At 43.4% G+C, this 27,862-nt stretch overlaps 1 protein-coding gene across 2 annotated transcripts in view; it reads right to left on the bottom strand.

Moving 5' to 3' along the window:
- Positions 1-27,862, bottom strand: part of SPAG16 (sperm associated antigen 16) — a 1,757,100-nt gene that overhangs the window by 1,524,734 nt on the left and 204,504 nt on the right. The gene's annotated exons all lie outside the window — the stretch shown is intronic.

The raw sequence follows: 27,862 nt of genomic DNA, 5'->3' as shown, positions 1-27,862 counted from the left end.
TTTTATTCTGATTTTTGGGACGCAGAATGAACAAAAACCAGCATTTCAAGAATTTATTTTGGGGGGTGCGTTTACACCGTTCCGCGTGCGGTAAAATTGATAAAGTGGTTTTATTCATCAGGTCAGTACGATTACAGCGGTACCTCATTTATGTCATTTTTTATGTTTTGGCGCTTTTATGCAATGAAAACAATTTTATATAAAAAATAATTATTTTTGCATCGCTTTATTCTGCGAGCTATAATTTTTTTATTTTTTCACTGATGATGCTGTGTGCAGCTCGTTTTTTGAGAGACAAGATGACATTTTCAGCGGTACCATGGTTATTTATATCCATCTTTTTGATTGCGCGTTATTGCACATTTGGTCGGCGGTATGATAATAAAGCATTATTTTTTGCTTTTTGTTTATTTTTATTTTTTAAGGGGTTTGCTAAAGGGGTTAACTAATGGGACAGTTTTATAGGGTGGGTCATTATGGATGCGGCGATACTAAATATGTGTACTTTTATTGTTTTTTTTTTCCATTTCCAAAAAATGAATTTATTAGAGAATATTTTTTTTAAAATTTATTTAGCGATTTTTTATAAATTATTTTTACACTTTTTTTTAACTTTATTACACTGTCCCAGGGGGTACATCACTGTCATGTGACAGATCGCTGATCTGACACATCACAGAGTGCTGTGACAGATCAGCGATCTGACACAGGCACTGCAGCAGGCTTCCTCATGCTTGCGCTCTGCAGGCAGTGAGGAAGCTGCCTCCCTGCATGCCCCCAAAGGTCCCCGCTGCCATACTGGATCCGGGGACCTGCAGGGAAGGAGGCCCTCGCAGCAGCGCTGCACATCGCGCTGCTGCAGGGGTCTCAGGGAAGCATGGAGGGAGCCCCCTCCCTGCCGATGCTTCCCTAAACCCCCGGTACACTGCGATCGTGTTTGATCGCAGTGTGCCAGGGGATAACATGCCGGGGGCGGTCCGTGACCGCCCCTGACACATAGTGCCGGGTGTCAGCTGTGACAATCAGCTGACACCCGGCCGCGATCAGCGGCACTCCCCCCGTGAGAGCTGCTGATTGCTTTGACGTACTATCCCGTCCATGGGCATAGGGGCCAGGGTCCCATGGATGGGATAGTACGTCAGATGTCAGGAAGGGGTTAAGAAAGACTGGCATATCTGAAAGTAAGCCAGTCTAGCTAAAAGGAGATAACTGGAGTGCTGTGCACTAATTATAGTATATACTTGCCAACACTGTGACCAGGAGGCCCTGGAGGATGAGACCCACTTCCTGCTACACTGCTCCAAGTACTCAGCAGTGAGGGACACTCACTTCAGGAGACTCTCACATCTCTTCCCGGATTTCACCACCATGAAGGAGGAAGAGAAAACATACATCCTGCTGGGGGAAGAAGAGAGAGCAGTGGAGATAGCAGCGCAATATGTGAGCGAATGCCATAGACTGCGAGAAAGAGAACTATGATATGCAATGGACTTCTATGGCACCCACCCTGGATATGCCCCAATCCCCCATCCACCTTCCCTATGCCATGGACTTCTATAGCCTCATCCTGGATCTGCCCCCATCCACCTACCCTATGCCATGGACTTCTATAGCCCCATCCTGGATCTGCCCCATCCACCTTTCCTACAGCCCCTTCCCAACATCCCTACAGTCCCTATCCCCTTCTGTACACCTGCTTTGGCAAAACTAATGTATATTTAGTTCTGCCAATAAAGCTTCTTTGAATCTTGAATCTTGAATCTACTTGTGTATGAGCTGAGTTTTTCAGCACAGTTTTTTGTGCTGAAAATGCCCCCCTTGGTTTATACACAAGTCAATTGTCCCAGAGGGCCGGTGGGGGAGGGGAAGTGGCGGGTCACAGAGGCAGGAGTTGGAGGCTGCGGCTAAAGCCTGTGCCGCTGTTGTAGTAGCACACAGTGCCAGCTGCAGCCGCCTGCTTCCAGCACACATCCTACTTACCTACCCGTGTGCCCTGGGTGCTGGCACTGTATCTCATTCGTTCTGGTGCCAGCAGCTCTTTTGGCCAAGCAATCACGTGGCCCCGCTCCTTAAGGTAATGAATATGCATACCAGGACAGTGACGGGGAGCCATGCATACAATGACAGGGATGGGGGAAACATGCATACCAGGACAGCAATGGGGTAACATGCATACAATGACAGGCACGGGGGAGCCATGCATACAATGACAGGGACAGGGGAGCCATGCATACAATGACAGGCACGGGGGAGCCATGCATACAATGACAGGGACAGGGGAGCCATGCATACAGTGACAGGGATGGGGGAGGCATGCATACCAGGACAGCGACGGGGGAGCCATGCATACAATGACAGGGATAGGGGAGCCATGCATACAATGACAGGGATGGGGTTAGCCATGCATACCATGACAGGGATGGGGGAGCCATGTATACAATGACAGGGACGGGGGAGCCATACATACAATGACAGGGATGGGAGAGCCATGCATACAATGACAGCGATGGGGTGGCCATGCATACAATGACAGGGATGGGGGAGTCATGCATACAATGACAGGGACGGGGGAGCCATGCATACAATAACCGGGATGGGGTAGCCATGCATACAATGACAGGGACGGGGGAGCCATACATACCAGGATAGGGATGAGGGGGACAATGCATACCCGGCTTATACTCGAGTCAATACGTTTACCCAGTTTTTCAAGGCAAAATTAGGTGCCTCGGCTTATATTTGGGTCGGCTTATACTCGAGTATATAGGGTATATTAAAATGCACTCCCATTTGGTGCAATTGGAACTATCAGGACTCAGCACTCACGGACGAGTACTAACTGTGTTTTTCACGGATAGCACTCGTACCCATGATATTCTATGGGGCTGTGCACATGTTTCATTTTTTTCCTCAGTCCAAGTGGTCTGAGGAAAGAATCTGTGAGATGATCGATTTTGATCAAGGCGTCGGATCAAAATCAGCAATGAAAATTTTGGAGTCCGTGAAAAACATTGGGCCATACTGAGTTGACATCAGAGAATTTATCTAGCCTTAACTTACTCAAACTTTCATCAGATCAACAAAAATCCCTCTCTAGACCATTTTCTCGAGACGAGCTCTGATCCACTCTGTCGAACAGCCCCACAGGGAAAGCTCCTGGCCCCGGTGGATTCCCCATTATCTATTATAAAACCTTTTCCGAGACCCTCGAAACTCACTTTCTCAATCTTTGTAATGAAATCTGTTGTGAGTTCATTTTCCCCTTCACCGTTGATGTCTGATGAACTCCCTCTGCTGGTGAAGAGAGGTAGTGAAATTGATTGGGTTGGGAAGAACCTGTCATCTGAACAGGTGGAGCCTGATTGGACACCCGGAATCACTGAGTGGATATAAGGCAGCCGACGCCCTACAGGGGTGGTGGTGATCCTTTCTGCTCTGAGCTCTTGCAAACCAGTTCAGTACCTGTCTTCTGAAAGCTAGGTATTTGCTCTCTTATTTTTCCATGAGATATTGTCTGTTTACTTAGTGTTTGTGTTCTGCCTGCCCTTGTTGGTACAGGCTGAGCTCCATTTTTGTCTCTGGTCAAGTTGATCTTTTGCTCAGTCTTCAGAATATACCTGAGTGCTGATATAGTGTTTTTGAAGTCTAGTGACTTCAGGGCCTTTTTTCTATCAGACGTGTAGGACATTATTTTGCAGAATTTTTGCGGATTGCAGCCAGCATCTTTTCTGTCCTTTCCTATTTAGTTAGTTGGGCCCCATCGTTTGCTCAACCTGTCTTTCTGTCTGTGTTTGTGTTTTCATCTGCTTTTCACCGACAATACATGTTGGGGGCTGTCTATTGCTTTGGGGTCTGCTCTGGGGCAGTTTAGATTTTCCCTTTCTTTCTTTAGGCTTATTTAGTTCTCCGGCTGTGAACGAGGGGTCTAGGGCACCGTAGGAACCCCCCACGGCTACTGTTAGTTGTGTGAATAGGATCAAGGGTCTGCAATCCGATAGCTACCAACCTCTCCGGTTTTCTGGACTTAGCTTGTATGTTAGTTTTTTCCTCCTTCGGTGACTCATTCATAACAGAACTCCTTCGAGGCAACTCCTTCCCTCCCAATCTTAGGAAGCTCATATTTCTCTAATACACAAAGAGGACAAAGACCCTGAACTTTGAAGCAACTACAGACCCATCTCCCTACTGAATGTCGACCTAAAAATTTATGCCAGCATGCTTGCAAACCGCATTGAGGATGATTTGCCAAAACTGATCTCTCCAGATCAGACTGGCTTCATTAGAGTAAAAAACAAATCTGAACTGAGGAATTAAGTTAATGTGTATGCACAATGTAAGTGCATATTAACACATGACCATTAACCAGAGAAAACAAAAAGCAAAAAACACATATGTCCTGAATAGTGTTGAGCATTCCGATACCGCAAGTATCGGGTATCGGCCGATACTTGCTGTATCGGAATTCCGATACCGACTTCCGATATTTTTTCAATATCGGAAGTCGGCATCGGAATCGGAAGTTCAAAGTTGAGTGACAGCCTGACGTCATCATGATGCGCGGTGTGTGCGCATCATGATGCGCCGTCATTTCGGGCCTTCCGGGGGTCTCTGCCGGCGGGGCTGTGTGGACTGCCCGGGGTCTGTACCGGCCTGCCGGGGGGCTGTGCCGGCCTGCCGGTGGTCTGTGCACCCTGTGGGGGTCTGTACCGGCCTGCCGGGGGGCTGTGCCGGCCTGCCGGGGGGCTGTGCTGATGTCCGGGGGTCTGTGCAAGCATCGTCCGATGGGACTATAAGTCCCATCTGGCGATGCCTGCTACCATGACAGTGTTTGACACATTAGCCAATGATGGGACAGTAGTAGTCCCATCATCCGGCTAATGTGTTAAATGTTAAAAAAAAAAAAAAAAAATACTACATACATACTACATACATACTACATGCATGCTACATACATACTACATGCTACATACATACTACATGCATGCTACATACATACTGCATGCTACATACATACTACATACATACTACATACATGCATGCTACATACATACTACATACATACTACATACATACTACATACATACATACTACATACATACCACATATATACTACATACATACTACATGCATGCTACATACATACTACATACATACTACATACATACTACATGCATGCTACATACATAACACATATATACTACATGCATGCTACATACATACTACATGCTACATACATACTACATATATACTACATACATACTACATACATACTACATGCATGCTACATACATACTACATGCTACATACATACTACATATATACTACATGCATGCTACATACATACTACATGCTACATACATACTACATATATACTACATACATACTACATGCATGCTACATACATACTACATGCATGCTACATACATACTACATGCTAAATACATACTACATATATACTACATACATACTACATACATGCTACATACATGCTACATACATGCTACATGCTACATACATACTACATATATACTACATGCATGCTACATACATACTGCATGCTACATGCATGCTACATACATACTACATACATACTACATGCTACATACATACCACATATATACTACATACATACTACATACAATACATTCATACAATACATACATAGACATACAGTACATATAACATAGAGTAACATACTTACCAACACTTGTCACATTGTTCCCCGAAGCCATTGTCTTTTACGGAATAAATATTAACATAACAAACCACAAAAATACTCACCCATGATCCGAAGCAGTCCACGAGTGTGTCCCACGACGATCTTGGGTAGAGAACTGCAGCATCAGCTGTTGCTGCCGTTCTCTACGGGCTGCAGGAATCCAATGACGGAAGGTAGGTATCCTTCCGCACTGTATTCCTCCGCCACTTAAAAAAAAAAAGTCCCTAGTCTCACTTTATGGTAAAAGCTGTGTGGGAATTTCCCACGCAGCAATGGCATAAAGTGAGACTAGGGACTTTTTTTTTTTAAGTGGCGGAGGAATACAGTGCGGAAGGATACCTACCTTCCGTCATTGGATTCCTGCAGCCCGTAGAGAACGGCAGCAACAGCTGATGCTGCAGTTCTCTACCCAAGATCGTCATGGGACACACTCGTGGACTGCTTTGGATCATGGGTGAGTATTTTTGTGGTTTGTTATGTTAATATTTATTCCGTAAAAGACAATGGCTTCGGGGAACAATGTGACAAGTATTGGTAAGTATGTTACTCTATGTTATATGTACTGTATGTCTATGTATGTATTGTATGAATGTATTGTATGTAGTATGTATGTAGTATATATGTGGTATGTATGTAGCATGTAGTATGTATGTAGTATGTATGTAGCATGCATGTAGCATGCAGTATGTATGTAGCATGCATGTAGTATATATGTAGTATGTATGTAGCATGTAGCATGTATGTAGCATGTATGTAGCATGTATGTAGTATATATGTAGTATGTATTTAGCATGTAGTATGTATGTAGCATGCATGTAGTATGTATGTAGCATGCATGTAGTATGTATGTAGTATATATGTAGTATATATGTAGTATGTATGTAGCATGTAGTATGTATGTAGCATGCATGTAGTATGTATGTAGCATGCATGTAGTATGTATGTAGTATGTATGTAGTATATATGTAGTATGTATGTAGCATGTAGTATGTATGTAGCATGCATGTAGTATATATGTAGTATGTATGTAGCATGTAGTATGTATGTAGCATGCATGTAGTATGTATGTAGTATGTATGTAGTATATATGTAGTATGTATGTAGCATGTAGTATGTATGTAGCATGCATGTAGTATATATGTGTTATGTATGTAGCATGCATGTAGTATGTATGTAGTATGTATGTAGCATGTAGTATGTATGTAGCATGCATGTAGTATATATGTAGTATGTATGTAGTATGTATGTAGCATGCATGTAGTATGTATGTAGTATGTATGTAGTATGTATGTGGTATGTATGTAGCATGTAGCATGCATGTAGTATGTATGTAGTATATATGTGGTATGTATGTAGCATGTAGTATGTATGTAGTATGTATGTAGTATGTATGTAGCATGCATGTAGTATATATGTAGTATGTATGTAGCATGTAGTATGTATGTAGCATGCATGTAGTATATATGCAGTATGTATGTAGCATGTAGTATGTATGTAGCATGCATGTAGTATGTATGTAGCATGCATGTAGTATGTATGTAGTATGTATGTAGTATGTATGTGGTATGTATGTAGCATGTAGCATGCATGTAGTATGTATGTAGTATATATGTGGTATGTATGTAGCATGTAGTATGTATGTAGCATGCAGTATGTATGTAGCATGCATGTAGTATATATGTAGTATTTATGTAGCATATATGTAGTATGTATGTAGCATGTAGTATATATGTAGTATGCATGTTGCATGCATGTAGTATATATGTAGTATGTATGTTGCATGTAGTATATATGTAGTATGTATGTTGCATGTAGTATATATGTAGTATGCATGTTGCATGCATGTAGTATATATGTAGTATGTATGTTGCATGTAGTATATATGTAGTATGAATGTAGCATGTAGTATGTATGTAGTATGTAGTATGAATGTAGCATGTATGTAGTATGCATGTTGTATGTATGTAGCATGTATGTAGCATGTAATTTTTTTTTTTTTTTACATTCAACACATTAGCCGGATGATGGGACTACTACTGTCCCATCATTGGCTAATGTGTCAATCACTGTCATGGTAGCAGGCATCGCCCGATGGGACTTGTAGTCCCATCGGACGATGCCTGCACAGACCCCCGAAGCCTGCACAGACCACCGGCAGGCCGGCACAGCCCCCCGGCAGGCCGGCACAGCCCACCGGAGCCTGCACAGACCACCGGCAGGCCGGCACAGCCCCCCGGCAGGCCGGCACAGCCCACCGGAGCCTGCACAGACCACCGGCAGGCCGGCACAGCCCCCCCGGCAGGCCGGCACAGACCACCGGAGCCTGCACAGACCACCGGCAGGCCGGCACAGCCCCCCGGCAGGCCGGCACAGACCACCGAAGCCCGCACAGACCCCCTGGCAGGCCGGCACAGCCCCCCGAAAGGCCCGTACAGACCCCAGAGAGGCTGTACAAGGCAAAAACAGGGTTTTTCTTATTCCGATACCGGAAGTCCCATAGACTTGAATGGGACTTCCGGTATCGGAATCGGCGATACTGATACTTTTTTTTAAGATCGGCCGATCCATTCCGATCCGATACTTTGAAGTATCGGACGGTATTGCTCAACTCTAGTCCTGAACTAAAAAGTAAAAAATATACTGCAAATAATGCATAAAGGTAGTAATAATAATAAGGGTATTTAGTAAACATAATTTTGATCAAAATAATGTGCAAGCCATCCCGCCACGTCACGGCAACCCTTGTGGGACAGTCCCTACTCTAGTATTTAAAACCTTTTCACTTGCCAAGTGACGTGAATGTGAATAAGGATCGAGCGGCTGAACCACTAGTAACAGCTTAGGCCAGACTGGATGGCTTTCCCAGCTCAGAAAAAGGGCGGTCACACCCATATATGCACTGAATGCACAATGAAATGAATAAAAAACAAATCTGAACTGAGGAAGTAAGTTAATGTGTATGCACAATGTAAGTGCATATTAACACATGACCATTAACCAGAGAAAACAAAAAGCAAAAAACACAAATGTCCTGAACTAAAAAGTAAAAAATATACTGCAAATAATGCATAAAGGTAGTAATAATAATAAGGGTATTTAGTAAACATAATTTTGATCAAAATAATGTGCAAGCCATCCCGCCATGTCACGGCAACCCTTGTGGGACAGTCCCTACTCTAGTATTTAAAACCTTTTCACTTGCCAAGTGACGTGAATGAGAAAAAGGATCGAGCGGATCTAGTGGTTCAGCCGCTCGATCCTTATGCATTATTTGCAGTATATTTTTTACTTTTTAGTTCAGCACATTTGTGTTTTTTGCTTTTTGTTTTCTCTGGTTAATGGTCATGTGTTAATATGCACTTACATTGTGCATACACATTAACTTACTTCCTCAGTTCAGATTTGTTTTTTATTCATTTCATTGTGCATTCAGTGCATATATGGGTGTGACCGCCCTTTTTCTGAGCTGGGAAAGCCATCCAGTCTGGCCTAAGCTGTTACTAGTGGTTCAGCTGCTCGATCCTTATTCACATTCACGTCACTTGGCAAGTGAAAAGGTTTTAAATACTAGAGTAGGGACTGTCCCACAAGGGTTGCCGTGACGTGGCGGGATGGCTTGCACATTATTTTGATCAAAATTATGTTTACTAAATACCCTTATTATCATTACTACCTTTATGCATTATTTGCAGTATATTTTTTACTTTTTAGTTCAGGACATTTGTGTTTTTTGCTTTTTGTTTTCTCCGACTTCATTAGAGGTAGAGAGGGTAAGGAAAATGCTTGGAGAGTCCTACATTTAATGCAATATTCTAACTTCCACAGGACACCCCTGGTGCTCTTGGGCACTGACGCAGAAAAAGCATTCGACAGAGTGGATTGGATCTTCTTGCAAGAAACCCTCAATACCTTTAACTTTCCTCCCCTGCTAGCAGCGGCCTACTACAAATGTACTCCCATACTTGAGATAGAATTAAACTTAACAATTCCCTTACCAAGTCTTTGTAGATCCATAATGGTACGAGGCAGGGCTGTTATCTCTTGCCGCTATTATTCATAGCAGTGATGGAGCCCTTAATCAAGGCTATAAATGTATGCAAGGACAAAGAAGGTGTGATCATTCAGGGAATATCTCGTAAAACAATGGCCTTTGCTGACGACTTATTAAACACTATGACTTGTCCCCACAGAGGCATACCAGCTCTTATGCAGATCTTGGAGAGGTATGGCTCCTTGTCCAATTTTAAAATAAACCCATCAAAATCCGAAGCGTTGGGCATAAATATACCCATTAACATTATAACTGGCCTCAAGTCATAATTCCCCTTTCATTGGCCAGGCAACTATATAAAGTATCTTGGTATTAAAATTTGTCCATCTTATAAAGATTTATTTAAAATAAGCCATTTCTTAATTTAATTGCAGACCATACCAAAAAATGGAGGGTCACCTATCTCTCGTGGATGGGCAGAAAAAAATCTGGTCAAGAGCATTCTTTTACCTAAACTAATCTATCTATTTCAAATGCTGCCTATAGAATTGCCCAGGACATTCCTGACCCAGGTCAACTGCTCTTTCTTTAAAGGGAATCTGTCACCCCTTTTTTCGACTATGAGCAGCTGGCACCGACACCAGGGGCTTATCTACATCATTCTGGCGCCGGACCGCTACACCCATCGAACCGGACCCCCGGGTGAGTATAAGCTAACTTGTTTTTCTTATCTTTCAGGTTACATCGGGGGCTTATCTACAGAATTACAGAATGCTGTAGATAAGCTCCTGATGTCGGTGCCGGCTGCTCATAGTCGAAAAAAGGGGTGACAGATTCCCTTTAAATATATATGGAATAAACATCAGTCAAGACTTAACTCCCATACACTTTCATTACCTAAGAGGAAAGGTGGCTTGGGAGCTCCCAGTATTCATACTTATTACTTAGCTGCTGTCTTATGAAGGACGGTCGATTGGGTCAGGATGGCTGGAGAGAAACCCTGGCTCACTATAGAAGACTAGATGTCCCCATCTCAATTGCGTTCTATCATCCTCTCTCCCGTAAAGTCACATAAAATCACCTTTCCGAACCTCCTTACTCGGGCAGCGGTCAAATGCTGGAAATCTGTGGCATCCTATTTAGCCCAACCCCCTCGACACTCGCTGAAGTTTCAGATGTCATGGCTATTGGCTTGGCGAAACCTATATCAAATGTTAAATCACCTTTACTGGATCAGTTATATAATGAGGGGACCTTTATATCCTTTCAAGAAATGAAAGAACTACCCACAATGTCTAACTGTACCTTTGTACTCTATGAATCTCTTAGGAAATCGCTACACCAAGTTATGATCAATGGCGACCTTACGCGACCTTTAACCATTTTTGAAACAATATGTTCCCAAACAAAAAACCCAGAAAAAAGTGCTTTCGGCCCTTTATAATATACTACTCTTAAAACAAATACCTCTGAAAAGAGCCTTTTTGCTGAAATGGGAAAGAGAACTAGGCCACTCCTTCTCTGACTCCCAAATTAATTTAATATACAAATCTTCATATGGCCCTTCACATTGTGTGAGAGTCCAAGAAAATAGCTACAAAATAATAACTCACTGGTACACAACACCTCTCCTGTTGCACAAATGGTTCCCTACCATGTCAGATTCATGTTGGAAATGCGAAAAGGACAGAGGCTCATATCTTCATATCTGGTGGTCCAGCCACATCATACAAAAATTTTGGAACATCGTATCTCATTAGGCTACTTTCACACTTGCTTTGTTTTGCAGCACGTTTTTCCCGCAAAAAAACGCATAGAAAAAACGCATACAAACGCATACAAATGCTGCGTTTTTTTCAAGCATTTTTATGAGCATGCATGAAAAAAACGCAGCGTTTTTATGCGTTTTTAGTGCGTTTTTACCGCGTTAGCGTTTTTTTCCAACATTAGTTGGCCCCTCACACTAACCCAAACCATGACTTTACTAACCCTAACCCTGACCCTAACCCTGACCCTAACCCTTAACCAAACTATACCCTAACCCTAACCCTGACCCTAACCCTTAACCAAACCATACTAACCCTAACCCTTAACCAAACCCTACCCAAACCCTAACCCTCACCCTAAACCCTAACTAACCCTAAACCCTAACCCTTAACCAAACCATACTAACCCTAACCCAAACCCTAACCCTAACCCTAAACCCCCTTAACTAACCCTAACTCTAACCCAAACCCCTAAATTCCATTGTCTAACTAATGGTCAACAAAAAAACGCATGCGCAAAAAAACGCATACATGAGCATGCCAATGCGCACATATGCGCACCCATAGACTTATAATGGGTGTCTTGCTGTAAAAAAAACGCATTGCGCGCGCATGCGTTTTTTTGAGGCAAGTCGGACGCCCAAAAAATGCAACAGGATGCATTTTGTGCGCCCGAGCGCACACCACAAAAAAACGCATGGGCGGAAAAACGCATACAAACGCATGTGTATGCGCACATAAGCGCATCTCATGCAAAATATAGGAAAAAAACGCATGCGGTTTTTAGCGCTAAAATACAGCGCAAAAAAACGCAAGTGTGAAACCAGCCTTAGATGAGGTGGTGCGTATCCATATAAAACTTACATTGGAACATGTTTTCCTCAACCCTCTGACAGTTCCAAATAATAAAGCCACTTCTAAACTGGTCTCTTTCATCCTTACAGCAGGTAAACTCCATATACCTACATTATGGCATTCGCCTAATATTCCAAGTACGAATCAACTAAAATCGATCAACTGTATCATACTGAAGAATTGGCATCACTTTCTTCACATAGCTTTTCCTCCTTTTCGCATGTCTGGAGTCTCTGGGTTTCATATGGGAAAACAGATAAATTCATTTCCATGTGTGCACCTGATACCACACCTTGATTTATGGACATGACCAATATACTTGCAGACCACTTTCCCCCCCTAGAGTGTTTTTCTTTGAACATCAGAGCTTCAGTTCTGTTCTAATATATGTTTGCTTGTTAATAATAATTGAGAGTCATTCACTTTTCATAGTATCCATTTTTCGACGATGTTGTGTGCATTTTCATCACTATAGGCTGGACATTTAATAGATATCATTAGTATCTTCAAGGCCTATGCAGCCTGTTGAACATTGTAATGTTTGCTTCTTCTGTATTTATGATTGCATTGATGAATCTGTTTGCACTGCTGTCATACAACCAATGATTCTCAATAAATAAAACATTGAAAACAAAACAAGACATCAGAGTATGGTCCAAGTTTTAAAAATTTGCCAAAATGGACAAACTTTTTTTTCTCTCCACCTGCAAGAAAAACTGATGCCACTCTAATCAAACTCTGATAATGAATAATCAGAGAGATTTTCTCTGATGGTAAGAAAGCAGTCGTCTTAGAATGCAGAAAAAGAAAAACACATTTTTATTTAAGTATTCTAATGATGTGAAAGTAAAAATATTCAAAAATAACTATGAATTTGGTATTGAGAATAAAGTTACCATGTCAATTATACCACATAGTGAAAGCCATAAAAAAACTAAATCCTACAAATGGTTGGAGTGCTGCTGTTCTATTTTCACCCCAACTTCCTCAAAACAATAAAAGTTATCCAATACATCATATAATATATACTGTATACCCCATTAAAATGCAGCTCAGACAATGTCTCCCCAACTTTCTCTGAATCATAGAATTTGAATCATAGAATGGTAGAGTTGGAAGATAACACCTGGGCCATCTGGTCCAACCCCCTGCTCAAAGCAGGATTCGCTAAATCATCCCAGACAGATGCTTTCTTTCTTTTCTCTGCTTTCCTTAGAAGCAGATACTCTTCCTAGTTAAATAAAATTAATTACCTTACATATTTATGCAGTAGCTAAATTGCTCATAAGGGTTAAAAGGAAACAGCAAATATTCCTAACATAAACAATATACTAGAAAAAATTCTAATGCATAACTCATTTGAATTAGCATTAGCGCTAAGTAACAATTCCCTTCCAAAATATGAAGCCAAATAGTCAACATGGATTAAGTTCCTTTCTATCTAAAGCAGAATCCCTTTTTTCACAATTTGCTTTGAGTCATAGCCAGCCACACAGATAATTTTATAAAAGGCCAACTCAATTTAACAGTATAGATATTTCAATTAGTGATAATTTTCTTAGAAGACTACTTCTCTTTCCCTCCCCCTAAATTTCCCTTATCCTTTTCCCTTCTCCAACTTTCCCTTGCTAAATCTTCACATTCCCTTATTCATTTCTTTCCCCACCTTTTTCTTCATAGAATCATAGAATGGTAGAGTTGGAAGGGACCTCCTGGGTCATCTGGTCCAACCCCCTGCTCAAAGCAGGATTCGCTAAATCATCACAGACAGATATCTGTCCAGCCTCTGTTTGAAGACTTCTATTGAAGAAGAACTCACCACTTCTCGTGGCCGCCTGTTCCACTCATTGATCACCCTCACTGTCAAAAAGTTTTTTCTAATATCTAATCTGTGTCTCCTTCCATTCAGTTTCATCCCATTGCTTCTAGTCTTTCTTTGTGCAAATGTGAATAAAGATGATCCTTCTACAATGTGACAGCCCTTGAGATATTTGCAGACAGCTATTAAGTCTCCTCTCAGTCTTCTCTTCTGCAAGCTAAACATTCCCAAATCCTGCAACCTTTCCTCATAAGACAGGGTTTGCAGACCTGTCACCATTCTGGTCGCTCTTCTCTGAACTTGCTCCAGTTTGTTGATGTCTTTTTTAAAATGTGGCGCCCAAAACTGGACACAATATTCCAGATGAGGTCTGACCAAAGAGGAGTAGAGGGCAATAATGACTTCACGTGATCTAGACTGTATGCTTCTGTTAATACATCCTAGAATTGCATTTGCCTTTTTTGCTGCTGCATCACACTTTTACTCTTCAGTCTGTGATCTATTTGTATACCCAAGTCTTTTTCACATGTGCTGTTGCTTAGCCCTATTCCTCCCATTCTGTATGTGCTTTTTTCATTTTTATTGCCCAGATGTAGTACTTTGTATTTTTCCCTGTTAAAAACCATTCTGTTAGTTGCTGCCCACTGCTCCAGTTTATTTATATCTTTTTGAATCCTCTCTCTCTCTTCTCTAGTATTAGCTATCCCTCCTAGCTTTGTGTCATCAGCAAATTTAATCAGTTTACCCTCAATTCATTCATCTAAATCGTTGATAAAGATGTTGAACAATACAGGGCCCAGGACAGAGCCCTGTGGTACCCCACTTGAGACATTCTTCCAACTGGATGTGCAGCCATTTATGACCACTCTTTGCGTCTGATCACTAAGCCAGTTATGAATCCACCTAACAGTTGCCTTGTCCATTCCATACTTAGCCATTTTTTCAATAAAGATTGTGTGAGATACTTTGTCAAATGCTTTGCTGAAGTCAAGATATACTATATCTACAGCATTTCCCTGATTCACCCAATCAGTGATTCTGTCATAGAAGGAAATTAAGTTAGTCTGACATGACTTATTAGTTACAAAACCATGCTGACTCTGTTTAGTCACTTCATTCTTATCCAGGTACTTACATACATGTTGTTTAATAATTTGTTCAAAGATCTTTCCTGGTATAGAAGTCAGACTCACCGGCCTATAGTTTCCTGGGTCCACCTTATTCCCCTTTTTGAAGATAGGAATAACATTTGCTCTTCTCCAGTCTTCTGGGACTTCTCCTGTTCTCCAAGAATTTTCAAAGATTATGGAGAGGGGTTCAAAAATTTCTTCTGCTATCTCCTTCAGTACTCTGGGGTGTAATTCATCTGGACCTGGAGACTTGAATTCATTTAGGTTAGCTAAGTGTTTCCTCACTATCTTTCTGTTTATAGATATCCTGGATTCTTCTATACCCTTAATAGGACAGTGAAGAACAGTTGATGTTCATTTTGTTTTCATAACCTCTTTATTTCATTTTATTTAAATTACAGTTGTTAATCTATCCCTTCCCCTTACCCATTTTTTCCCTTTCCCTGTATTTTTCCTTTCCTTTCTTTTCCTTAATGTTTATTTGCCCCAAAGGTTATTTATTACATAATTATTACTTATGTTTATTTCCAATCATTCATAACTAAGTAACGGTAATATGTTCAGATTGTTTCCTGTATATAATGATTTTTATATCCTACTTCCCCACCTCCTCGTTTAGTGTAAAATTTCTCCAAATAAAAATTATTGTAAGAAAAAAATGCAGCTCATTTTGGTTAAAAAAAAAATGCGTATGACTGTAGATATAACAAATTGTGGATCTAAGAAAGCGACAATGAAGGAAAAAAAAATGTATGTAACATGGTCAATAAAGCTCAAAATAGGCAAGTGTTTAGGGATTTAGTTTTTATAATACGGTACATTTATATAAAGGATATACAAGGAAAAAAAAGTTTTCTACTTTAAATTTGCCCAGCAATCTATTGCAATCATCATGGGTGTTAAGTTTTATGAGCATTTACAAAAATTTTGAAAGTGCAGTTAAACTGTAAATGAGATTTATACAGCTACTAGATACAAAAATGTTTTGCATTGACCAGTCTAAGACAACAATAAAGTGAAATATGTGGAAATATTGTGCATATTGCAATGCCTTTATTGTGCAGCACAAAATTAATACGATTAGAGGATTTTTCGCAGCAAAGAAATTCTTCCGATTCATGGTCTATGTTACATTGTTTCCTAAAGCTTCTATTAATTTTTTAAATTCCCCAAATAGGAAAGTAAAAAAAGAAGTTTAATGCAATAACAGGAGAGCTCAGTAAACCATTTATTGCATACTACATCTTGCTTAGCTTGCTAATAAAACTCGTAAAATCCTTCGGAGTGAGCGGCTTCTAAATAAATCTCTGCGATTTGGTTTTATCACCTGACAGATTTTTCTTATTCTTGTGCTTTTCCTTTTCTTTTAATAAACATAAAAATAATATGCAATTGCTAGTAAAAATCAGATTAATTAAAAAAGAGCCATTGTGCAGCTACACAATACTGTGATTATCAAACTGCCCTCCCCACAGACTGAGCTTCCAGCCTGACAATAAATTCTCAGGGAAAATTCATGATAACATCTGTTTTTTTTTGTTGTGTTTTTAACACCTACAGAGCTAACACTAACTGATGTATGTTTTTATGGCTCTGCAGATATGCTCATAAAGCCATCACTCTTTGTATTACATGCCTTATTTCTTTAATATATGGAGAACAATTTAAGAAATTGACCATTTTACTGTCCCAAACCAAAGTATTAAATTGCTCTAATCTACTGCATTTTCAAACTAAATTTCATTTTTTTTAATCAGGTGAATTTGCTGAAAAGGTCAATCTATAAGAAACTAGTTTTCCTTAATTCACAGAATAGGGAATGACTTGCTGATCATTGTGAGTCTGACTGTTAGGACTAGAGATGAGCGAACCCAAACTTAAGCGTTTGGTGTTCGTAACGAACATTGAGTGTCTGGTGTTAAAAGCCATACAAAGATTTCTCCCGGAAGTCCGTTTTAATGTTTTAGGGTATCGAAGGAAGTCCAGGAGGATGGAGAGAGAGAGAGAAAGAAAGAAAGAGAGAAACATACAGAGAGGAAAAGAGACACAGAAAGAGAGGGAGAGAGAATTTTCCAGTTTCAAACTTCGGGTCCTCATTCATTTCAATGCGGTTTGAGTTCAAGTTCAAGTACAGTTCTGGTATCTGAACCGAACTTTTGACTAAAGTTCGGTCAGGTACCAGAACCCGAACTTCCACAGGTCCACTCATCCCTAGTTCGGACTCCTAGCAATCCAGAGATTGGAATCTTGAACTCTGAGAATAGATCTCTAAGGCTAGACTTCCACTCCATTTGGGAGTCCATTAGGACTGTTGGAGAATGCATATAAACCATGAATAGAATTGAGGACAAGCATGCAAAGCTTTCAAGCATTCAAACATGTCTGTAGAGCACTGTTTTTAGAGTTCCAGAGAACCGATCTTGGGATCAATAGTGGTCTCGGAGGTCAGAGCCCAAGAAATCTTGCGGAGAGGCAATAACTTGATATTTTGGAAATGATCTTTTAAAAAGGTAAGGCTAATGTGTCTAATCCTATATAATGCATTCTTGAAAGACCGTTCCATGGACACATAAGTCAAATAGACCCGAGTCATCAGGTAGCCAAAGTATTGTCTTAATATATATCTTGATACAGACATATAGCACCAGCTAGAGTTGAGCGAAACGGGTTGAAAAATTTCAAAAGTCGCCGACTTTTGGTAAAGTCGGGTTTCATGAAACGAAACCCGACCCTAGGGTGAGGTCGGCCACGAGCTCGGCGACTTTAGCGCCAAAGTCGCGTTTCAAAAGTTTGTTTTCCGCCCTTTTTCAGCCAATCAGGATCCATGGACACTGTGGGCAACGTGATGACATAGGCAGGGGTCACCACCATCTTTGAGAAGGGCATGCAAGTGATTGGCTTGCTTTGGGGGGCGTCACAGGGGGTATAAAAGGGCGTGCACGCCGACCGCCATGTTACTCATGCTGATCTCAGAATAGGGAGAGCTGCTGCTGCTGATTCTGTAGGGAGAGCGTTAGGCAGGGAAGAAGACACCAAAAACTGCTTCTGCTGCTAGCGATTTTGCCTGTACAAAACACCAGTCACTGTGTGTGCAGTGCAAGTGGAGGCTATATTTTGCTGGATCTGCTGTGTTGGTTGTTAGGCTGCCTTATAAGGCTTCCTGATAGCTGCATTGCTGTTTTCCCACTGCTCTGCAAACTGCTTTTTTAAAAGCAATCCAAATTTTTTTTTTGTCCTGGTGAGGTACTGAGCGTGCATTTTTTCACACCATACAGCGGTGTATGCTCCTCACACAGTACCATGTAACGGCTGTTATCACGGCCACAGTGAAGCTATCTGTGTGTGACTCTGTAAGAATAAGTCGAGGACATGTTCCGTTCTTACAGACCTCCACCTTCTAGTTTTGTCTGCTTTTCAAACAGTTAAGTATATTTGCTGTTTGATCACATTCAAAACTATAGAGAGACAGCGTGTGTCAGTCCGTATACTTAAAAAACACGGAGCTTGACAATTTTACGGACACCGGACAGCGGTGTACGTGCACGCTCCTCTCTCAGTACCATGTAACGGCTGTTATCACGGCCACAGTGAAGCTATCTGTGTGTGACTCTGTAAGAATAAGTCGAGGACATGTTCCGTTCTTACAGACCTCCACCTTCTAGTTTTGTCTGATTTTCAAACAGTTAAGTATATTTGCTGTTTGATCACATTCAAAACTATAGAGAGACAGCGTGTGTCAGTCGGTATACTTAAAAAACACGGAGCTTGACAATTTTACGGACACCGGACAGCGGTGTACGCGCATGCTCCTCTCTCAGTACCGTGTAACGGCTGTTATCACGGCCACAGTGAAGCTATCTGTGTGTCACTCTGTAAGGATAAGTCGAGGACATGTTCCGTTCTTACAGACCTACACTCTAGGGAGATTCCTATTCTGCCCAATTCTATATACACCTTGTAGTTTGTCATACACTAGCCAATTTCTGCCTTTGACATAGCGGTGTGATATTCACTGGGCCTCACACAATCCAACAGCGTCCACAAGTGTGTTCAGAAATTCTACCTCTCCCCTGTCCTATAGTGACATTTTTCACACCTGCGACATTGAGCCTGTGACATAGCAGTGTGATATTCACTGGGCCTCACACAATCCAACAGTGCCCACAAGTGTGTTCAGAAATTCTACATCTTCCCTGTCCTATAGTGACATTTTTCACACCTGCGACATTGAGCCTGTGACATAGCGGTGTGATATTAACTGGGCCTCACACAACAGTGTCCACAAGTGTGTTCAGAAATTCTACATCTCCCCTGTCCTATAGTGACATTTTTCACACCTGCGACATTGAGCCTGTGACATAGCGGTGTGATATTAACTGGGCCTCACACAATCCAACAGTGTCCACAAGTGTGTTCAGAAATTCTACATCTCCTGTTATGATTGAGTCACCGCAGGAGGCAAAAACAGAAATGCTAGCTAAGTCCAGAAAACCAGAGAAGTTGGCAGCTATCGGATTGCAGACCCCTGAACTTATCAACACAACTAGCAGTAGCCGTGGGGGGTTCCTACGATGCCCTAGACCCCTCGATCACAGCCGGAGAATTAAATAGGCCTAAAGAAAGAAAGGGGAAATCTAAACTGCCCCAGAGCAGACCCCAAAGCAATAGGCAGCCCCCAACATATAATGACGGTGAAGCAAGATGAAAACACTAACACAGACAGAAAGATAGACTGAGCAAAGACGGGGCCCAAGCTAACTACATAGGAAAGGACAGGAAGGCTGCTGTCTGCAATCCGTGAAAAACCCTATGAAATTAAGAGCCAACAGACTGACAGTGAAAAAGGCCCTGAAGACGCTAGGCTTCAAAAAGCTATGTCAGTACTCAGGAATATTCTGAAGACAGAGCAACAGGCAAAAGGAGATTCAGCTCACCCCAGCAGGGAATGGCAGAATCCAGAAAAGCAAGGAAAACAAAAACAAAACACAAATGTAACAGGCAAAGCAAAAAACTTAGCTTTAGGGGAGCAGGAATCAGACTGGTGTCCTAGAAGTCCACAGAGAAATCACCCGCAGGGCAGAAGGGCGTCGGCAGCCTTATATCCAGTCCGTGACTCCACTCAGCCAGTCATCCTCATTAGACTCAGGTGCCTGATAATCAGGCTCATTACCTTCCTTTACCAGAATAGGGAGTTCACCAGACCTCAGTGACGAAGGGGAAAATGAACTCACAACAATCTCCCCTGTCCTATAGTGACATTTTTCACACCTGCAACATTGAGCCTGTGACATAGCGGTGTGATGTTAACTGGGCCTCACACAACAGTGTCCACAAGTGTGTTCAGAAATGCTACATCTCCCCTGTCTTATAGTGACATTTTTCACACCTCCGACATTGAGCCTGTGACATAGCAGTGTGATATTAACTGGGCCTCACACAATCCAACAGTGTCCACAAGTGTGTTCAGAAATTCTACATCTCCCCTGTCCTATAGTGACATTTTTCACACCTGTGACATTGAGCCTGTGACATAGCGGTGTGATATTAACTGGGCCTCACACAACAGTGTCCACAAGTGAGTTCAGAAATTCTACATCTCCCCTGTCCTATAGTAACATTTTTCACACCTGCGACATTGAGCCTGTGACATAGCGGTGTGATATTAACTGGGCCTCACACAATCCAACAGTGTCCACAAGTGTGTTCAGAAATTCTACGTCTCCCCTGTCCTATATACCCCTTGTACCTTGTTTTACATTACTATATAGTTTGTGGGATTTTGTGTACATTTTTACCAAAAATGAGGAAGGCTGGTGGAAGAGGCCGTGGAATTGGGCGGGGATTGCCAGCTGGTAATGATGGTGTTGGTGGTGGATCTGATGGTAGTGGCAAAAGCAAAATAGGACCGAATGCAGGAGGTGTTGAGCCTGCGTCATCGTCTGGCTCCACAAGGCCTCGAAGGCTTAGTTTTCTAGGAGTTGGCAAACCGCTTTTAAAGCCAGAGCTTCAGGAAAAAGTTTTGGCTTACATTGCTGACTCAGCCTCCAGCTCTATCGCCTCCTCTTCTGAAGTTGTAAAAAATAAAAGCACCGAGTCGTCATTGGAGGGTCATGTTCATGAACCACACCTTTCCTTGTGTCCTTCACCCCAACCAAGATTGAAGGATGCAGGCCATACAACTGATTACTCCATGGAGCTGTTTTCACATACCATGCCTGGGTTATCAAGTGAAATGGTGAATTACCCAGGCCAAGATGAATCTGACATGGAGTGCACTGATGCACAGCCACTGATAGATGATTCTGCTGGTACATTCACTCAGAGCACTACATTGTCCTCGCAGTGTAATGAGCAAGATTCTGACCCTGATGAGACTCAGGTGCACCTTCCCGCATACTATACCACCATACACGGTGACACAGAGGAAGGTGCACATGACATTGAAGAGGAGGTGATGGATGACCCAGTTGTTGACCCAGATTTGCATCCATTGGGGGAAGAGGGTGCTGCTACCAATAGCTCAGATGAGGAGGAGGAGCATCCACAGCAGACATCGACATCGCAACAGCTGTTATCTGGCAGGCCCGGAGCACTCCAAAGACAGGTTCCAAAAATCAAAAGAGTTGCTGGACAGCTTGTCCAGACGGTCAAAATAGCACAGCGTGCTAGGCCGCAAAATGTCTTCCAAAGTAGGAAGAGTGCAGTGTGGCACTTTTTTGAACAAAATCCTCATGATCAGGCCAAGGTTATCTGTAAGAAGTGCACAAAGACCTTTAGCTGAGGGAAAAATTTGAAAAATTTGAATACCAGTTGCATGCTTAGACATTTAACCAGCATGCACTTGCAAGCGTGGACACAACACCAAACCTCAAGTACCACATGTGCAACTGATCACAAAGAATGTAGTCAGCAACGCTACATTGTTTCCCCCACTGTAAGCCCATCGGTTAGCACAGCAGCAAATGTTGAGGTGTCGTTGCAAGGCCAAAGCAGTCAGGGAATCCCACTGTTATATCAACGAAAGACTGAATCTAGGCCATCAGAAAGAACACCAACTCCATCACCATCATCAACCCTCTCTCAGTCCGCCCTGTCCACCGCTAGTTCCACCATATGCAGCTCTCAAGTCCAGCTCACCCTCCCAGAGACTATGAGTAGGTTAAGAAAGTACTCAGTCTCTCATCCGCGTACACTGGGTTTGAATGCCCACATTGCCAAACTAATCTCGCTAGAGATGATGCCCTATCGGTTGGTGGAAAGCGCAGCTTTCCGCGAACTCATGGCCTATGCAGTACCACGCTATGACCTACCCAGTCGCCACTTCTCTCGCAAAGCCATCCCAGCCCTCCAACATCATGTGAAAGACCGCATTGTCCATGCACTCAAGCAGTCAGTGAGTGGAAAGGTGCACCTCACAACAGATGCATGGTCCAGTCGGCATGGCCAAGGCCGTTACGTGTCCATCACTGCGCACTGGGTTAATGTGGTGGATGCAGGATCCACAGGGGACAGCGGTGGTGGGACAGTGCTGCCTAGCCCACGGTATAGGAAACAGTTGGCTGTAGGCGTTCGACCCTCCTCCTCCTCCTCCAGAAGCGAAAGCTCGTCCACAGAGCGCAGTCGTACGAGCACTCCATCTGCAGCTGCCACTGTTGCACACGAGGTGTCCCCCTATCGAGCAGCTAGTGGAAAGCGTCAGCAGGCTGTGTTGCAGATGATGTGCTTGGGCGACAGACACACCGCGGAGGTGATGGCCGAGTACTTTCAGCGACAAACTGAGTCATGGCTGGGCAATATACATCTTGAGGCAGGCAAGGTAGTTAGTGATAACGGCTGTAATTTTGTGGCAGCCATAGCCCTTTCAAAACTCAGCCACATACCTTGCTTGGCTCACACCTTGAACCTGGTGGTGCAGTGCTTCCTCAACAATTATCCGGAGTTAACAGCCCTGCTCCAGAAGGTGTGAAGACTGTGCGCGCACATCCGCCGGTCGCCTGTACACTCCATTCGTATGCAGAAGCTGCAGCGATTGCTCCACCTTCCCAACCACCGCCTCATTATCGACATTGCAACAAGGTGGAACTCCACCCTGCACATGGTTGAGCGGCTGTGCGAACAGAGGCAGGCCATAAGGCATTTGTGGGAGGATACACGGCCAGGCACTTTGAGAGCAGACATGGAGTTGACAGGTGTGCAGTGGTCGAAGCTGAAAGACCTCTGTAAAGTCCTTCAGTGTTTTGAGGAATGCACACGGCTGGTAAGCGCAGACGACGCCATCCTAAGCATGAGCATCCCACTTATGCATCTGATCATGCAAACTTTAATGCACCTTAAGGAGCAGGCGTCTGCAGCCAATGTTGACGAGGAGGAAGAGGAGGAGGGAATCCTTGATGACATTCAGCCATTGTCTGCTCAGGGACCTCTCCTGGACGAGGTGGAGGAAGAAGAGGAGGAGGAGGATGATGATGGGGATGATTACTTAGGGGAGGAGGATGCATCTCGTGGGGCAAGTGAAAATGTTGGCGTGGCAAGGTCTGGTACAGGGTTTGTGCATGACTGGAGGGATGTGGATTTGGCAGAAAGTGTTCCTCCACCCAGCACTCGCAGAGCATCATTGACAGCGGGAACATTGGCCCACATGTCAAATTATGCCTTGCAGATCCTAAAAAGGGACCCCTGCATTGCCAAAATGATGAACGATGACGACTACTGGTTGGCCAGTATCCTGGATCCACGCTATAAAGGCAAATTACAAAACATCATGCCACATGAGAACCTTGACCTAATATTAGCTAAAAAACAAGCAACTCTGGTAAACCGGTTGGTTAAGGCATTCCCAGCACACAGCAGCGGTGATGGTTCTCACACGAGCCACACGGGCCGGGAGCAGCTTGGCAGAGATGTTCGTGGTGCACACAGCAGAAGTGGCGTTGGATACAGGGGTTTCATGACAATGTTGTGGACTGATTTTTCAAGTACCGCTCACACAACTGGTAATACTGCATCGATGTAAAGTGACAGGAGACAGCAGTTGTCAACTATGGTTACAAACTACTTTTCCTCCCATATCGATGTTCTCCCGCACAGGTCATTCCCCTTTGACTATTGGGGCGCTAAACTGGACACCTGGCCTGAATTGGCACAATATGCCTTACAGGAGCTCGCTTGCCCAGCTGCAAGTGTGCTATCGAAAAGAGTCTTCAGTGCAGCTGGATCAATCCTGACAGAAAAAAGGACCCGTCTGCCAACCCAAAATGTGGATAATCTACCGTTCATTAAAATGAACCATGCATGGGTTTCCAAGGATTTTGTCCCACCTTCCCCTGATGACACATAGGGTGACAGAAAAATGGCTTGCTTTGGTCCTCCTCTTCCTGGGACTTGAACAATTTCACCTTTTGCATCAGCTGAATGTCCAACATCAACATATGCCACTTTCTAAAACTCCCTAACTGTGCCACCTCCCCCCCCATGGCCAGGGTCACCACCTAGCGCACGAAACCGTGCGAGTGCCATTGCCCTGGACAGGTGGGTAGGCCGACTCTTGGGCGTGGGCACTGGCACAGGGTCCCTCATAGTGCAATCAAGTGTCTCTGACGGTGGTGGTGCACACCCGCCGTCAGACACACCGCCGTACTATGAGGGGCCCAGTGCCAGTACCGACGCCCACGAGTGGGCCCCCCTTGCTTGGGCAGGGCCCCAGCATTTGCAATCTTTACCTCTCCCTGCTCCTCCGCTGTGTAGTCTGGGCCGTCAAATCCATACTGGGCCTGACACCGTCTGAGCCTGCCTCCTGATCTATAGACATATACACTCACTGGCCACTTTATTAGGTACACCATGCTAGTAACGGGTTGGACCCCCTTTTGCCTTCAGAACTGCCTCAATTCTTCGTGGCAGAGATTCAACAAGGTGCTGGAAGCATTCCTCAGAGATTTTGGACCATATTGACATGATGGCATCACACAGTTGGCGCAGATTTGTCGGCTGCACATCCCTGATGCGAATCTCCCGTTCCACCACATCCCAAAGGTGCTCTATTGGATTGAGATCTGGTGACTGAGGAGGCCATTTGAGTACAGTGAACTCATTGTCATGTTCAAGAAACCAATCTGAGATGATTCGAGCTTTATGACATGGCGCATTATCCTGCTGAAAGTAGCCATCAGATGCCTGTTCTTAGCTGAGAGGAGTGGTACCCAGTGTGGTCTTCTGCTGTTGTAGCCCATCTGCCTCAAAGTTCGACGCACTGTGCGTTCAGAGATGCTCTTCTGCCTACCTTGGTTGTAACGGGTGGCAATTTGAGTCACTGTTGCCTTTCCATCAGCTCGAACCAGTATGCCCATTCTCCTCTGACCTCTGGCATCAACAAGGCATTTCCGGCCACAGAACTGCCGCTCACTGGATTTTTTTTCTTTTTCGGACCATTCTCTGTAAACCCTAGAGATGGTTGTGCGTGAAAATCCCAGTAGATCAGCAGTTTCTGAAATACTCAGACCAGCCCTTCTGGCACCAACAATCTTGCCACGTTCAAAGGCACTCAAATCACCTTTCTTCCCCATACTGATGCTCGGTTTGAACTGCAGGAGATTGTCTTGACCATGTCTACATGCCTAAATGCACTGAGTTGCCGCCATGTGATTGGCTGATTAGAAATTAAGTCTTAACACACAGTTGGACAGGTGTACCTAATAAAGTGGCCAGTGAGTGTATTTTGAATGTGTACACTATGCTATCCACAAATGTTATTCGGGGATACGGTACCCTTTCTCACCTTTGTGCAATCACGTGTAATCAATACTGGGCCTGACACCGTCTGAGCCTGCCTCCTGATCTATAGACATATAATTTGAATGTGTACACTATGCTATCCATATATGTTATCCGGGGATACGGTACCCTTTCTCACCTTTGTGCAATCACGTGTAATCGATACTGGGCCTGACACCGTCTGAGCCTGCCTCCTGATCTATAGACATATATTTTGAATGTGTACACTATGCTATCCATACATGTTATCCGGGGATACGGTACCCTTTCTCACCTTTGTGCAATCACGTGTAATCCATACTGGGCTTGACACCATCTGAGCCTGCCTCCTGATCTATAGACATATATTTTGAATGTGTACACTATGCTATCCATACATGTTATCCGGTGATACGGTACCCTTTCTCACCTTTGTGCAATCACGTGTAATCCATAGTGGGCCTGACACCGTCTGAGCCTGCCTCCTGATCTATAGACATATATTTTGAATGTGTACACTATGCTATCCATACATGTTATCCGGGGATACGGTACCCTTTCTCACCTTTGTGCAATCACTTGTAATCCATACTGGGCCTGACACAGTCTGAGCCTGCCTCCTGATCTATCGACATATATTTTGAATGTGTACACTATGCTATCCATACATGTTATCCGGGGATACGGTACCCTTTCTCACCTTTGTGCAATCACGTGTAATCCATACTGGGCCTGACACCGTCTGAGCCTGCCTCCTGATCTATAGACATATATTTTGAATGTGTACACTATGCTATCCATACATGTTATCCGGGGATACGGTACCCTTTCTCACCTTTGTGCAATCACGTGTAATCCATACTGGGCTTGACACCGTCTGAGCCTGCCTCCTGATCTATAGACATATATTTTGAATGTGTACACTATGCTATCCATACATGTTATCCAGGGATACGGTACCCTTTCTCACCTTTGTGCAATCACTTGTAATCCATACTGGGCCTGACACCATTTGAGCCTGCCTCCTGATCTATAGACATATATTTTGAATGTGTACACTATGCTATCCATACATGTTATCCGGTGACACGGTACCCTTTCTCACCTTTGTGCAATCACGTGTAATCCATAGTGGGCCTGACACCGTCTGAGCCTGCCTCCTGATCTATAGACATATATTTTGAATGTGTACACTATGCTATCCATAAATGTTATCCGGGGATACGGTACCCTTTCTCACCTTTGTGCAATCACGTGTAATCCATACTGGGCCTGACACCGTCTGAGCCTACCTCCTGATCTATAGACATATATTTTGAATGTGTACACTATGCTATCCATACATGTTATCCGGGGATACGGTACCCTTTCTCACCTTTGTGCAATCACGTGTAATCCATACTGGGCCTGACATCGTCTGAGCCTGCCTCCTGATCTATAGACATATATTGTGAATGTGTACACTATGCTATCCATACATGTTATCCGGGGATACGGTACCCTTTCTCACCTTTGTGCAATCACGTGTAATCCATACTGGGCCTGACACCGTCTGAGCCTGCCTCCTGATCTATAGACATATATTTTGAATGTGTACACTATGCTATCCATACATGTTATCCGGGGATACGGTACCCTTTCTCACCTTTGTGCAATCACTTGTAATCCATACTGGGCCTGACACCGTCTGAGCCTGCCTCCTGATCTATAGACATATATTTTGAATGTGTACACTATTCTATCCATACATGTTATCCGGGGATACGGTACCCGTTCTCACCTTTGTGTAATCACGTGTAATCCATACTGGGCTTGACACCGTCTGAGCCTGCC

Source organism: Dendrobates tinctorius, unplaced genomic scaffold (genome assembly GCF_039654945.1).
Source record: "Dendrobates tinctorius isolate UK_male_01 unplaced genomic scaffold, ASM3965494v1 ptg000199l, whole genome shotgun sequence".
NCBI lineage: Eukaryota > Metazoa > Chordata > Amphibia > Anura > Dendrobatidae > Dendrobates > Dendrobates tinctorius.
Note: the sequence above shows the minus strand (reverse complement) of the source record. Positions and strands in the feature narration are given on the sequence as shown.